This window comes from Bos grunniens, chromosome 12 (genome assembly GCF_055505025.1).
Source record: "Bos grunniens cultivar Pamir isolate PY7600 chromosome 12, Bosgru_T2T1.0, whole genome shotgun sequence".
Taxonomy (NCBI): domain Eukaryota; kingdom Metazoa; phylum Chordata; class Mammalia; order Artiodactyla; family Bovidae; genus Bos; species Bos grunniens.
Window position 1 is genome coordinate 8,125,388 of NC_141176.1, and position 17,088 is coordinate 8,142,475.

Here is a 17,088-nt window from a genome sequence, read left to right on the forward strand (position 1 = left end):
AGAGATGCTCAGAAGGCTCAAACAAACCTTATGTGCACCAGGACCTAGAGACCCCTAAGACACTGAACAGAATTATGTTTGAGAGTCTCCTGTGCAGGTTCAGTTCAGTTCAGTCCCTCAGTCGTGTCCAACTCTTTGCGACCCCATGAATCGCAGCATGCCAGGCCTCCCTGTCCATCACCAACTTCCGGAGTTCACTCAGACTCATGTCCATCGAGTCGGTGATGCCATCCAGCCATCTCATCCACTGTTTCCCCATCTATTTCCCATGAAGTGTTGGGACCGGATGCCATGATGTTCATTTCTGAATGTTGAGCTTTAAGCCAACTTTTTCACTCTCCTCCTTCACCTTCATCAATAGGCTTTTCAGTTCCTCTTCACTTTCTGCCATAAGGGTGGTGTTATCTGCATATCTGAGGTTATTGATATTTCTCCCGGCAATCTTGATTCCAGCTTGTGTTTCTTCCAGTCCTGCGTTTCTCATGATGTACTCTGCATAGAAGTTAAATAAGCCCGGTGACAATACACAGCCTTGAAGTACTCCTTTTCCTATTTGAAACCAGTCTGTTGTTCCATGTCCAGTTCCAACTGTTGCTTCCTGACCTGCATACAGACTTCTCAAGAGGCAGATCAGGTGGTCTGGTATTCCCATCTCTTTCAGAATTTTCCACAGTTTATTGTAATCCACACAGTCAAAGGCTTTGGCATAGTCAATAAAGCAGAAATAGATGTTTTTCTGGAACTCTCTTGCTTTTTCCATGATCCAGCGGATGTTGGCAATTTGGTCTCTGGTTCCTCTGCCTTTTCTAAAACGAGCTTGAACATCTGGAAGTTCACGGTTCGCATATTGCTGAAGCCTGGCTTGGAGAATTTTGAGCATTACTTTACTAGCATATGAGAGGAGTGCAATTGTGCGGTAGTTTGAGCATTCTTTGGCATTGCCTTTCTTTGGGATTGGAAAGAAAACCGACCTTTTCCAGTCCTGTTGCCACTGTTGAGTTTTCCAATTTTGCTGGTATATTGAGCACAGCACTTTCACAGCATCATCTTTCAGGATTTGAAATAGCTCCAGTGGAATTCCATCACCTCCACTAGCTTCGTTCGTAGTGATGCTTTCTGATGCCCACTTGACTTCACATTCCAGGATGTCTGGCTCTAGGTCAGTGATCACACCATAGTGATTATCTGGGTCGTGAAGATCTTTTTTGTACAGTTCTTCTGTGTATTCTTGCCACCTCTTCTTAATATCTTCTGCTTCTGTTAGGTCTTGTGCAGGTAGGGGTCAGCAATTTTCTGCCTCAGGGAAAGGGGCTCTGATGCAGCAGACCTGGGTATGGCATAAGCCCTCCTGGAGGAGGTCATCATTAACCCCACCTTAGAGCTTCCAGAACTTAAACAGCACTGGGAAATAGACTCCTGGAGAGCACAATAAAACCTTGTGCTCACCAGGACCCAGGAGACAGGAGCAGTGATCCCATAAGAGATTGACCCAGACTTGCCCATTAGTGTCCAGGAGCCTCTGGAGGAGGCATCTGTCAAATACCAGGGTAAGTGCTTTTAATCAATTTATGTTCTTGCAATTGTTAGTACCACCCTGAAAATAAGCTCTTAGAGTTTTAGTCTTTCCTGTATATGGAAACATATTTAAACTTTTCTCAAGATTAATGCATTTGTGTATAGTTGGACATTCTGTAAAATATAACCACCACATTTATATATTAGTTGACTTCTTGTTCATCATTCAGTGTCACTGAACCATTCAGTTCCAGCTCATTCTATTTTTAATAATACATGCTGCTAAGTAATCCAGCAGTCTAAGGGAGCCATATGAGAGCATTTATTTCACTGCTACTTAGATGGAAAAAAAAAAAAAAAAAGAAGGCCAAAAGATAGGATGAATCACCTCTCTTTCAGGAAGAATAATAAATTTTGTATTCTCATCACCTGGATCAGATTGGTGCTAATATCTGGATCTTTCTCCATCTTACTTTATCTATCATTTAGTTTAGATTTGTAATATTATATTAATTCAATATTTAATGGGTTAAATTGTTACTTAAACATTAATCAATACTACACAACCATTCACTTTTTATAATTTTTCTATAATGCCCTACTCTAAAGACAAATGCTCTGTGTTAGTGGAGTAGGAGGAAGCAATGGTCTATGGAAACATTATCTTCAAGCTTGCACATGGAAGTCAGAAATCTGCATTTATAACCACCTCAACAGTTCTTGTTATGGTTCTACTTTCCATCTTCCTAAACTTAGAGAAATTCTAAGCTGTCTTCATTTGTGATTTATTCTTGTAGATTCTTTTTTCAACCCAGATCTGGTTATTCAAGTACCTACTTTGAATCAGCTCTGAGAAATTTGAAAGGATTTTTCTTTGTTTCTTTCTTTCTTTTTTTTTTGGTAGGGGAGTAATTAATTATTTACTCCTGATAGTCTTTATTTGTGCATAAAGATTCAATGGTAGAAAAACTCATGACCTCCTTCCCCAGTTTGCTCCATAACAAAGAAAACAATACAACTTATTTGACTAGTAAACCAGGGAAGAACAGACAGTGATGTATAGGTCAGATCCAGTTTTCTTCCTATCAGAATTAAAGATTCATTAGACAACATGTTTTGCCCCACACCTAGTCCTTCATTGTGTTCTCTTTTCATTTCCACACAATGATATAGAGGATAAAGTTTAAATGTATATGTAATGATAGAATAGAAAAATATTTAGGCTACAATTTACTTTAAGATACAAGCCATCAAAGCAATCAGAGTAAACACATTTTAAGATCATGCAGACCTTAGTAATCAACATGATTTAACAGGCTTTATAAAATGATGCATTTGGCTTTCAAAAGGTTAATTTTTTAGGCTATGAAGTAGATATGAAATTGATTAAATGAGGATAAACTAAGATAAATTAAAAATTCACCCTTAACTGTGATATTAAATCCTGCTCAACCTGACCTATCCAATTCTCATTTCTGTAAAATATACTCTCAAAAGTAGTGGATACATATTCAAAGTTAGCTTTAACAAGGGTCAGAGTTCTGTTCTAAACATTTTAAAATCACAAGGATACAAAAGTATTTCAAGGGCATTACACTCCCCCCAGGGGATCTAATTAGTTGCTTGTGGTCATTCTAAGCATTCTACTGCATAGATCTGTCCCCATAGATGTCCAATGTCCCCCCATCTGCTTTGTCAGCTGTATTCTTAAGGGCACAATGTGCAATATTGAAAGCAGAAAATTAAAAGCTTAGGCCTTAAACAGAAAATTCAGAGGACAGAATGAAACCGGATGAAAGGATGATAAAGAGGGCTAATCAATGAGGTACTGAAAAGACTATGAGTTGGCCATCAAAAGTATAACTGAATACATTTGAAAATTATTAATATCAAACAAATATTGATGCTCCATAAATCACCACAGGCTGTGAAGAGTGGTTGAGTGGTAATCTTTTATTTTAAAACAACAACAACAATAAATGGATGTGATGGGACAGTTCTGTATCACTGGTTTGATGACTACAATTCTAGTCTTACTATTTTAGTTCCACTAGGAATCAAGTTCTGATCCAATGCTATATTCTGTTAGTAGTGCAGAAGAGAAAACAGTTGTGTCAAATTCTTGTACAGTATATGAAATCTCTTTCTCATACAGTTTATCCTGCCAACAAAACACTATCCAATCAATAAGTAAATAGCTCCAGGAAAAAACAATTGAAAATGAACTGAAACAGAGTTAAAGTGTACAGGACAAAAATAAATCTTTTCACAATTCTTAGAGCTTTCGGCATTATTTTAATCATAGAATGCACCTGCATATAACTTACTTAAAACTGTGACATCTGTGAATTATAGATCTTTCACATATGTGAAATATTGATTAAAAAATGCACATACTTTATTTCACTCTCTATTTAAGAGTTCTTAAAAAAATAATTTGGAAGTGCCTGAATTTTCTGCTTTTTAAAAAATTAGTTAGCAAAGACATTACACAATGTTTATAAGAAATGGAGATGAGAATGCATAGTTTTTTGGATGCTTTGTAAAATTCCTTGAAGGTATAATGAAACTTGTTGAAAGGATCATACTAATCACAGTTGAAAGTCTTAGCCAAGTGAAAAATGATGTATTCCTCTGATGAAGAGCCCACATGTTTTAGGAGAGAAAGAGCAAGAAAGAAGAAAACAAATTTTTCTTTACATTTTGTCAAAGTTTTCCTTATTTAATAACTGGCTTTAGTAGGAGACTTTATCAAAGGTCCATTCGGAAATGTTAGACTAAATGGTAGAAATCTAAAAAGAACATAAATGAATTGAATGGGGTATATATAGAATTATGACTTAATAGTCTGTAAAAAATACAGAAATATTTTCTGGAAATTTTGAGTTACATATTGTATTGCTGATACTGCTTGTGACACCAACTGTCTCACTGTATCCCACTGTGTGCACTGTTTACTGAAGCCCAAGTAGGCAAGGCGTGACTAAGAGGCTGGAAGAAAATGTGAGGACCCATAGGAAATGCAGACATGTTATTCTCTCCTGGCTGGCACAGCTTTCATAGTTACAGATGTAACATAGTTCAGTTCAGTCACTCGGTCCTGTCTGACTCTTTCAGATCCCATGGACAACAGCACGCCAGGCCTCCCTTTCCATCACCAACTGCTGGAGCTTGCTAAGACTCATGTCCATCGAGTCAGTGATGCCATCCAACCATCCCATCCTCTGTCATCCCCTTCTCCTCCCAACTTCAATTTTTCCCAGCATCAGGGTCTTTTCAAATGAGTAAGCTCTTCGCATCAGGTGGCCAAAGTATTGGAGTTTCAGCTTCAACATCAGTCCTTCCAATGAAAACCAAGAACTGATCTCCTTTAGGATGGACTGGTTGGATCTCCCTGAAGTCCAAGTGACTCTAAGAGTCTTCTCCAACACCACAGTTCAAAAGCATCAGTTCTTCAGAGCTCAGCTTTCTTCACAGTCCAACTTTCACATCCATACATGACCACTGGAAAAACCATAGCCTTGACTAGACAGACCTTTGTTGGCAAAGTAATGTCTCTGATTTTTAATATGCTGTCTAGGTTGGTCATAACTTTCCTTCCAAGGAGTAAGGGTCTTTTAATTTCATGGTTGCAATCACCATCTGCAGTGATTTTGGAGTCCAGAAAAATAAAGTCAGCCATTGTTTCCACTGTTTCCCTATTTATTTGCCATGAAGTGATGGGCCCAGATGTCATGATCTTAGTTTTCTGAATAATGAGAGTCAATTCTTAGGTAGGTTGATAAGAAGTCCAAGGTCGCTGAGGGGCGGTAGGGGAGGAAGGGGGAGGAGGAGGGGGAGGGGTGTATAAGGAGGAGGAGGGGAGGGGTAAGGGGAGGCAAAAGGGGTTTGTGTCTCTCAGGAGGAGAAAAAGACAGATTTTTTTTTTTCTTTTCTATATTTCTTAGTCACATGAAACGTTTTTCTTTAAGCCTAGAGCTGATGATTACACAACAGAACAATTCATCTTAAACTCTGTACCAATGATTACATAACAACAATGTATTCTGCTTGAGGACATATTTCTCCTTCTTAGAAGAATCTTCTAACTCTGTCATCTTAAAATGTATATTTTGGGAGGGAGCCTGGTAGGATCTTTATATTGTTAGTTCTAATCCCATTAACTTAAAATGTAAATTGTGGGTGTCTGGTAAGACCTTTGGGGAGAAGGCAATGGCACCCCACTCCAGTACTTTTGCCTGGAAAATCCCATTGAAGGAGGAGCCTGGTAGGCTGCAGTCCATGGGGTCGCTAGATTCGGACACGACTGAGCGAAATCACTTTCACTTTTCACTTTCATGCATTGGAGAAGGAAATGGAAACCCACTCCAGTGTTCTTGCCTGGAGAATCCCAGGGACGGCGGAGCCTGGTGGGCTGCCGTCTATGGGGTCGCACAGAGTCGGACACGACTGAAGCGACTTAGCAGCAGCAGCAGCGGGTAAGACCTTTACAACCTTGAGACATTCTTTTGACTTACTATAATAACCAACTGAAAAAGTATACAGTTCTCTTGTTAAGACTAACAAGGGGGGGCACTCTCCATACCCCTTCTGATGTGAATGTCAGAAGTTATTTCTGTGCTTTTTGTAGTTTAATAAAACTCTGCTATACAAAAGTTCTTGAGTGATCAAGCCTGGTCTCTGGTCCCAAAGCTAAATCTTCTTCTTCAGAGATTACAAATCTGAATTTACTGTAAGCTGTCAATAACACAGCATCAGATCAGATCAGATCAGTCGCTCAGTCGTGTCCAACCCTTTGCGACCCCATGAATCACAGCACGCCAGGCCTCCCTGTCCATCACCAACTCCCGGAGTTCACTGAGACTCACGTCCATCGAGTCAGTGATGCCATCCAGCCATCTCATCCTCTGTCTTCCCCTTCTCCTCCTGCCCCCAATCCCTCCCAGCATCAGAGTCTTTTCCAATGAGTCAACTCTTCGCATGAGGTGGCCAAAGTACTGGAGTTTCAGCCCATAACACAGCATAATTGCATACAACTCTTCAGGGCTTTTCCAGGTGAAGCTAATACAGACATAGCCCTACAAAGTAGCCTAGTGAGGTAGAAATTACTAGGCAGTCAGTGTAGAACTCAGACCTTGGTCTTGTTTTCTGTAAACATCCCACTACATTGTCCTGAATTCCTGGAATATGTCTTTAGTCTCATAAAATATCAGCACCCAGATATGGAGAAGGGCAGTAATTAAATTCTATTCCATATACTTGAGGCCTCCTCAGACAGCCATTTTGCTTTTTATCATTTCTTTTCCATGGGGATGGTCTTGATCCCTGTCTCCTGTACAATGTCATAAACCTCTGTCCATAGTTCATCAGGCACTCTGTGTATCAGATCTAGTCCCTTAAATCTATTTCTCACTTCCACTGTATAATCATAAGGGATTTGATTTAGGTCATACCTGAATGGTCTAGTGATTTTCACCACTTTCTTCAATTTAAGTCTGGTCTTAGAAAAGGCAGAGGAACCAGAGATCAAATTGCCAAGATCTGCTGGATCATCAAAAAAGCAAGAGAGTTCCAGAAAAACATTTATTTCTGCTTTATTGACTAAGCCAAGTCGTTGACTGTGTGGATCACAATAAATTGAGAACAATTCTGAGAGAGATGGAAATACCAGACCACCTGACCTACCTCCTGAAAAACCTATATGCAGGGCAGGAAACAACAGTTAGAGCTGGACATGGAACAACAGACTGGTTCCAAATAGGGAAAGGGGTATGTCAAGGCCGTATATTGTCACCCTGCTTATTTAACTTATATGCAGAGTACATCATGAGAAAGCTGGGCTGGAAGAAGCACAAGCTGGAATCAAGATTGCCAGGAGAAATGTCAGTAACCTCAGATATGCAGATGACACCACCCTTATGGCAGAAAGTGAAGAGGAACTAAAAAGCCTCTTGATGAAAGTGAAAATGGAGAGTGAAAAAGTTGGCTTAAAGCTTGACATTCAGAAAACGAAGATCATGGCATCTGGTGTCATCATTTCATGTGAAATAGATGGGGAAACAGGGGAAACAGTATCAGACTTTATTTTGTTGGACTCCAAAATCACTGCAGATGAAGCCTGCAGCTATGAAATTGAAAGATGCTTACTCCTTGAAAGGAAAGTTATGACCAACCTAGATAGTATATTGAAAAGCAGAGACATTACTTTGCCAACAAAAGTCTGTCTAGTCAAGGCTCTGGTTTTTCCAGTGGTCATGTATGGATGTGAGAGTTGGACGGTGAAGAAAGCTGAGTGCCGAAGAACTGATGCTTTTGAACTGTGGTGTTGGAGAAGACTCTTGAGAGTCCCTTGGACTGCATGGAGATCCAACCAGTCCATCCTAAAAGAGATCAGTCCTTTGTGTTCATTGAAAGGACTGATGCTGAAGCTGAAACTCCAATACTTTGGCCACCTCACGTGAAGAGTTGACTCATTGGTAAAGACCCTGATGCTGGGAGGGGATGGGGGCAGAAGAGAAGGGGGCGACAGAGGATGAGATGGCTGCATGGCATCACCAACTTGAGGGACATGGGTTTGGGTGAACTCCAGGAGTTGATGATGGACAGGGAGGCCTGGCGTGCTACAATTCATGGGGTAGCAAAGAGTCCAACATGACTGAGCGACTGAACTGAATTGAACTGAATGGATACTTGAGGTAAAAACAACTGGTGATCATTAATCTTAAACCCGTACATCTGGTCTTTGGTAAAATGCCCAGAGGGCATGAAAAAGGGTGGTGACTTAATCCAAGGATCAAGAGAAGCCATAAGGATGTAAAGTGTCTTGATCTCTAAATTGATTGATTAGAAATAATGTGATTTAAGGAAGGATATAAAAACTGCTGTAAGTCCACTTTGGGGGGACTGTTTACCCCTTCTTGGGGTCTATGCTGAGAGCTTTGTACTTTCCTCCTCTTTTATAAATCTTACTGCCATACTTTAACTACTTAGTTTACTTTAATAAATCCTATTCGATTGACGGGGAAGCCTGACTGCAGTCCATTGGGTTACAAAGAGTCGGACACTATTGAGCGACTGAACTGAACTGATTCGCTTACTACCGTGAGTGCTTACATTTTCCTGGATTCCATTCTTTGGTTCCATGGACAAGAACTTGGATTCCCATCTCACTGTGACTAAGAAATGCACATTCGCAGTGCTACAAGTGATCTCAGCCATTACATAACCGTGCGAAGTTACTGTTTACAGAACGGCCTTTGGGAGGGCATGAGAACATGGGGTGAGAGAACCTGAGTGGCCCCATCTTGTTAATTTACTCACACATATCTGCATAAGCATGATAGGAAATTGTAATCTAGGGTACTGGCCAGAATATCTACATGAGATTTCCAAAGTAGTGCAAGTTGTAATAGATTCATCTTAATACGTTTTCCTTAAGGCATGATTGTGTAGGAAAACACAATTTACCACCCCATAATGTCTCTTTGGCATACTGATTATTTAAAGCTGAAAGCAATCAAGGCCCAAAAGATTCAGGAAGAAACTTTGCCCTCTCCTTTTGGCTGCCTAAATAATGTAGACTCAGGACCTATTAGAGTCGTAAGAATCCACTTTTATGATGGTAAAGAATCTGTCTGCCAGTGCAGGAGACATAGGTTCAATCCTTGGATCAGGAAGATCTTCTGGAGAAGGAAATGGCAACCCACTCCAGTATTCTTGCCTGGAAAATCTCACAGACAGAGGAGCCTGGTGGGATATAGTACATTGGGTTACGAAAAAGCCAAACATGACTTAATAAACAAACAATAACTATTAAAGAAAGATCACCATAAATAGTTATAGTAAGAACTAGGTGTGGTTGACAGGGCAGAACCTATGAAAGTATTTTTATTAAAATTCCTTCCTGTGTCTCACTGTCTCTGCCTGGCCCAGGAAACATTTCTTAACCAAATATTTACTTTTTGTCTTCATGTGAATTTCCTTTGTCTCCCCTAGAAGTTTCAGACCTCCAACATCCTCTTTTGTCTTTAATTGAAAATAGTATTTAAGTGGAGGGTTTCTACCATTTTTGGGAGTTAATCAGTGTTTCTGGGTATTTTCCATGTATACATATTATTAAACTTTGTTTGATTTTTCTTTTGTTAATCTATCTCATGTTAATTGTTAGGTCAGCAAGAAGCTAGATGGATAGAGAGAAAATGTTTCTCCCCAACAATTCCTGCAAATGGATTAAAACAAAGTTGGTGATGTTAACTAGTGGGAAAAGAAAAACACAAAAAAAGTTCTTAAAACAACTGAAAAATAATAATAAAACAAAACGGGAAGCCTAGAGAATTCTATTATTTTATTCTTTACCATGAATATGCTATACTTCTATTATTATCATATCTAAAATATTCTTAGTGCCACACGAGTGTATGTTTCTTGGTTCTTTGTCTCATCACAACAAAGATTTGGAGTGACGGACATTAAAGCCCTTGGCACGTCACAGCTCTTGGGTCTTGGACAAACCGTGTTACAGCTCTTAGGCAAATCAGTGTTACAGCTCTATTTTATTTAGAAAATAGCAGGAGAATCCATCCTCAAAGTGCGAGGGCATGCCAACCCAAAGACTTGAAGAGAAGAGAGTGGAAGAGCATGCGGGGGAAGGAGAGAGAGAGAGGGAGAGGGAGAGGAGAGAGAAAGAGGGAGAGAAGGAGAGAGAGAGAAAGAGCACACACACATGGGAGAAATAGAGAGAAAGCGCTTTGGCTCCTCCTTTTATATGTTTTTTCCTCCACCTGGGCCTGCCCTATGCAAATTGGGCTTAGCCAGGAGTGCTGTTTGTTCTACCTGAAGTCTTCACTCTGGTCCTTGGACCTTCCTTTGACCTTACTTTCTTCTATTTTCGCAGGCTTTTCCCTTCCTTTTCTTTTAGCCACTGCCATTTGGACTCCTTTTCCCTATTCTACCTACCTAACATTAGTAATTAAAAGATGTATTTATGTACGAAGCTGAACAGGGCCCTGTGAGGCCCTTCCAGTTATGAAAGTCCCTCTGAGTCCCAGTTTCCTGTTTGCAGAAAAATATTGCAGCCTCGTAGAACCTTTTCTGAATTCTAAACGGCAGATTCAGCTACCAATTGGGGAAGTGAGGGAAAGCAGAAGCAAGGAGAAAACAGTCAAGAAACAATAGTGTAGTGATAAAGCAAAGTTTGAGTTTACCCTCAAGGGATATACACAACAATCTTATGTATATCTCTGAGTCCTTCTTTAAAAAAAAAAAAAAAAAATATATATATATATATATTTTTGGCTGTGCTGGGTTTTCGTTGCTGCATGGGTTTTTCTCTAGTTGTGGCAAGTTGGAGCAACTCTCCAGTTGCTATGCACAGGCTTCTCATTGTGGTGGCTTCTTATTGAGCACAGGATCTAGAGCACACAGGCTTCAGTAGTTGTGGCTCAAGGGCCTTAGGGCACAGGCTCAATAGTTGTGGTACACAGGCTCTTAGTTACTCCATAGCATGTGGGATCTTCCCAGATCAGGGATCACACCTGTGTCTTCTGTAATCACAGGTGGTCCTTTACCACTGAGCCACCAAGGAAGCCCTCTGAGTTCTTTAGGAGCTGGGACCTGACTCAGGTAGGGGATGGTAACTTCAGGCTGAACACAAGCACTGAATCCCAGACTCATTGGGAACCAGAAGCCAGATGATTAAGATCCTGAAACTTCACACATCAACCCATCAGAAGACAGTCACATACCCTCCAGCCCTCACCCAGCTTCTGTCTTTAAAAATTCTTCCTTGAAAAACCATTGGGGGAGTTTTGGTCTTTTGAGCATGAGCCACTCATTTTCTCTGTCTGGCCCTTGCAATAAATCTCTTCATCTCCAGACTCTGATGTTTTAGGCTTTTTGCCTTCACTGTATGTTGAGCACATGAACTTGAGTTCAATGACATAGACATTCAACAGATAAAAATCTAGTAATATTATCCTTCAAATTGATTAATCTTTTTGTGAAAAATTAATAATTTATACAGGTGTTAAACTGTAGCATTCAGTTGTAACACAGTTGTTACTTAATAGTTTACATTTTTAATGCCAAATTTGTTAGGGGAGATATAGACTGAAACTGCCCACCCTGGCCAAGAAAGATAGTAGCTTCTTACTTAACTATCTTAACAATAGGAGGTCCTAGTAACAAACACAGAATTAACAAAACACCAGCATGCAGAAAAATTTGAGAAAGGTCCAAAAGAGACCTCAATCCATATGTCCTACCAGTCCCCAGAATCCTTCTAGCTGGATCCATCTTGACTGAGAAATGCATGTGCCACCAAGAAGGACCCTGAATCAGAATGACTGAACAGAGACCACCAGGAACTAATCTCACCACTGTAAAATGTAAGATGGTGACCCTTGTGGCCAAGCAGCGCTGGTAGGTTACCTTACTCACCTGCTCTCCTCCCGGGTGCCTCTCCCCAGTAAATTATCTTGCTTTGTCAGAACAAGTGTTCCCTCAGATAATTCAGGCACCCACTGTTGTGCTATAGGAAGGACCCCATTTCTGAAACGATTTCAAATTAATATTTTTCCTAAGGTTCAATTTTTGCTTATTATGATATGATTTCATGTATACCAGTTGTTGGAACTCTCAAGATTTATTCCAATTTTATACTCAGATATCAAATTAATTTTTAAGTGCTATCTTTTCTTAATTTCTGCTTTTGAACTTATGTATATCTTTAATACTCCTCCATTTCCATTAAAAAAGTAACTGAAGAATAGATAGCAACTACTGATTTCAATTTCTATCTTTACCTACATAATGAAAGTGAAAGGGAAATTCACCATCTTGTCTGACTCTTTGATATCCTGTGTACTATAGAGCCCATGGTGTTCTCCAGTCCAGAATACTGCAGTGGGTAGCCTAGATCCCCAGAGGATCTTCCTGACCCAGGAATCAAACCTGGGTCTCCTGCATTGAAGGTGGATTCTTTACCAGCTAATTTACCAGGGGAAGCCCCCACCTGCATAATATCTTCATAATACCTGCATAATGCCTGCATAATAGCATCACATTACCAAAGTTGGATTTTAAATCCTATAAAATAATTTTGATGAATTAATGTTTTTCTCTACACTTCCAATGAATTGAAGCAAACCTAGAGTAATCACTGATCAAGTCAAATATATACTTTGTAAAGGAGTGACAAGAAATGCTTTCAGTGGTGTTTGTTGCCATATGTCAATGTGAAAAATTGTGTGTATGTATATACAGTTTAAAATCTGTATATAACCATATAAAAATAAATTCTGTGAAATTCTTGCTATGCATGTGTTTAATACTCCAGTAAAAGATAAAGATATATTTGAGTTTAAACCTATTTTTCATCCTGTTTTCTTTATTCTATCTGAAGAAAATTTAGGATGTGCATTTATGTGTGTGTATGTGTGTGTATACATATATATATATATATGCAAAAGTGTGTGTGTGTGTGTGTGTGTAGCGTGATATCTAGAATTGAGAATTTGCTTGAGGGCATTAGTTTGAATAAATATTTATTAAGGGTAAACTACTTCAACTGATACTTGTTTGCATAAGTTATTCCTTAGGGGTTAGGTGCTTAAAGTCCCCTTCAGGGATATAGCTTTGCATAAGCTGTTTGCATTTAGATTCCCTTTAGGAGATGTTAATTGCTTGAGCTGTCATTAAAGAGTGGAGATTTAAATTCTGTTAAAGTAATACCCTGGAGTGTGACTAAGAGGAACTGCTGAGGTGAATTTGAATATGTTTGAATCCTAGAGGTTTGCTTTAGAATGGATAAGCCTCCAAGAAGTGAACTGTCTTACTGTGCCATCAGAAAGTAAACCCCATGCAAGCAGGCATAGAGGAAACATTAACTGAGAAAAAGTATTTTTGCCACCCATTTTTATTCCCATACTCCTCATTGAGCCTTATAATAAAGATAGCATCCCTCCTTTGGGAGATTAGATTAAGTTGCTATGTGCCTCAATTGATCAGAACTATTTGTCACTTCATTTTAAACAATATCCTGTTAGTCATAACAGTTTTTTATAATTTACTAAAACCTGAAATAATCCAGATGATGTAAGATTCTACTTTTTTCTATAACAGAGTTTCCTCAGATATATTAATTTAGGAATAGAGTTTATCTCTTGATTCACCATAACCTAAAAAATCTATTCCACTACACTTGCACCCATTTTTAACATTCAGACTTTTAGTTCTGTCAAGTGCTTTCCATTCTAAAATTAATGTTGAATATTTTTCTATCTACATATCTACCTATCCATCCATGAGACACTTCAGCCATCTGTTTTTATGACAATTCATTCACTTATCCATTCATTTACTAATTCAAGAACTATTTCTTATGGTTCAGACATATTCCAACTGATGAAGACAGTAGTATACTCACATAAGACAAATATTCTAGTAAAGGAAACAGATGATAAACGCAAACAAAGAACTGAGGTTACCTCAGATAGAAATTATTACTATGAAGAAAATAAAAATGCACAATAAGAAAATATGAGTAGAGTTGAGGAGACAAGAATAGAAACTTTTAAAAAGGATAAACTAATGAAGTAAAATGTAGTTTGTTTTCTATAAGATTTTGGATCCCATTGGTCTCAACAAATATTTTGGATGGCAGAGCTAAGAGATTCCTCTTGTTATTATTATAGAGGGTCTCTAAAATTGCATGTTTCCTGTCTGTTTCAAGGAAGTGACAAGGTAATTATTTTTATAGTTTTGAATACTATAAAAATACTATCTGTATATTCTTAAGCATGTGCAGATAATCAATATAATTGCTACCTGCCATTCCTATTAAAGTGGGCACTCTTACCTGACACATTTTTTGTTCCTAATATTTCCCCAATTTCTTTGGAGATGTCCAGCCTTCCCTGAAACAGCCTGAGTGCTTCAGTGAGAACTGGCCTACCATGACTTAAGGTTAATTTATCTAAGAATAATTCCATCTCCATTGCATGACTGATTTTACAATGTAAACCTAAGGCACACAGGCCATGGGTATTTTGGTATTGCTCAAAGAATAAGCCTGTAGAGACTGCTGGCTGTCAAACAAAATTCATTATTTCCTTTCTTCCTGGGCACATGGCTTAAGTTACATTTCTAAGATTCTCTTATAGTTGTATTCATATGATGAAATGTTTACTAATGTTACAGGAGCAGAAGGGACAGGTGTAATTCTATGCTTTTTAAAAATTCTACTCTTTTAAAAGAATTTCACATAGTCCCAATAAGCAGTCAATTTTGGGAGCTACATCTTGAAGCCTAAAACATTTAATTTACACAATTTATTTTGTTAGCTTTTATTATATTCCCTTCATGTGTGTGTGCATGTGTTGCTTCAGTCATGTCTGATTCTTTGCAACCCCATGGACCGTAGTTATCCAGAGTCCTCGTCCCATGGGATTTTCCAGGCAAGGCTACTGGAGTGGATTGTCATGCCCTCCTACAGGGATTCCCTTCATGAAGTGAAGTGAAGTCGCTCAGTCGTGTCCAACTCTTTGTGGACTGTAGCCCACCAGGCTCCTCCGTCCATGGGATTCTCCAGGCAAGAATACTGGAGTGGGTTGCCATTTCCTTCTCCAGGGGATCTTCCCCACCCAGGGATTGAACCCAGGTGTCCCACATTGCAGGCAGATGCTTTAACCTCTGAGCCACCAGGGAAGCCCAGTCATATGTCAATTATATTTTCAGTAACCTACTGTCTTTTGTTTCAGGTTATTGAAGTTCTAGTATGTTTGAAGTGTACTACATGATGATTGGATATGCGTATGCCTTATGAAAAGATTCCTCACTGAATTAACACATATTCATTTCTTTTTAATTTTAATTGTACTATTGCAGTAAATTTCAACTATATAATATAGTGTTATCAATTATATAACTAGGTGACTATAGTTACCTTGTTGTACATTGCTGCTGCTGCTGCTAAGTTGCTTCAGTCATGTCCGACCCTGTGCGACCCCATAGACGGCAGCCCACCAGGCTCCCCCTTCCCTGGGATTCTCCAGGCAAGAACGCTGGAGTGGGTTTTCAGTTCCTTCTCCAATACATGAAAGTGAAAAGTGAAAATGAAGTCGCTCAGTCATGTCTGATTCTTAGCGACTCCACGGACTGCAGTCTACCAGGCTCCTCCATCCATGGGATTTTCCAAGCAAGAGTACTGAAGTGGGTTGCCATTGCTTTCTCCATGTTATACATTAGGCTCTCAGAATTTATTCATCTTATAGCTGAATGTTTCTATGCTTTTACTCTCCACTGTCTCAATAATCCATTATCTAATATTACTGTAATTTAGTTAATAATAATACTTAGAAATATTTTTTTAAACCTATGAAGAACATTTATAAAAGTAAAGCAAAATATGTATTTTGGTTACTGATTTTCTAAACTTTTCTATGTTAAATGTTTTATATTAAAGCATTTTAATCCTGAATCAGATATTTTTGGAGTGTCTGACTTTCTAATATATGATAACATATATGTTTTCCATAATACTTAGTTGATGATCTTTCACTAAATGTCAATATGTGGGTTATGATAACTGTAGGAAAGAGTGCTAATTTCTTCTCCATGTTTGTTTTCTTTTTATTTTTTATTGTTAGAACCTCTGATATATACACAGGTACATTCTGAATGGTCACCTAGGATAATGACACAATTTCTCAATTACCTTTAAATCCTATTGTGATCTTATGACTACATCTTGCCAATGGGATTTAAATAGGAGTGCTGTATGAAATATCTTCTTAAAAAAGAAAAGCATGAAATTTTTCTTCCTGCTTGCTGCAATGTGTTCAAGATGCCTGAAACAAGCAGACACCTTGGACAATAAGATCAATGCCATGTGTTAGGTAGGGCAAAGCAATAAGATTGAAGGAACATCTCTGATGATTGGATTAATCATAGTGCATTGTAGCTATATACTTAGTTTTTTTTTTAAATAAAATTGAATTCATATCAGATGTAAGCAATATTTAACTGAGGTTTTCTTAATTTTTCAGCCAAACATGGCTTCTGTATTGCATACCTCTAAGCACATCACTAGACTAATAGAAGATACTGAGGTCTATGCAGATTTCACCCCTAGTTTAATAATAAATAGCATTTATATGAACTCTGATGTGAAAATGTTCCTTGGAATTATGCACTGTAGAAACTCTACTGCCAAATCAAACTGTAAAACAATTAAATTATTTATAATCAGTTTTTACCTCATTATGTGGTAACATATTGGACATGAAGCAAGATACTTTAGACTCTAAGATTCCATCAATCCTATAAAATTTTAGTGATTGAATTTCGTGATAAAAATGACTTTGAAACTCTCTACATTATGCTCTGTATTTCAATGTCATTACTGACCTGTAACTCTTATTAAGATACAATTTGCTCTTCTTCAACTGCCCTGGGACCTAGAACAGCCATTAGTGAATACTTCAACACTGATACTCATCCCTGGTATTGATCTGCTGTTGGAAGTTTCACTTTATTAACAGAACACATCATCAGGGTTTTGTGTTATATTCATCA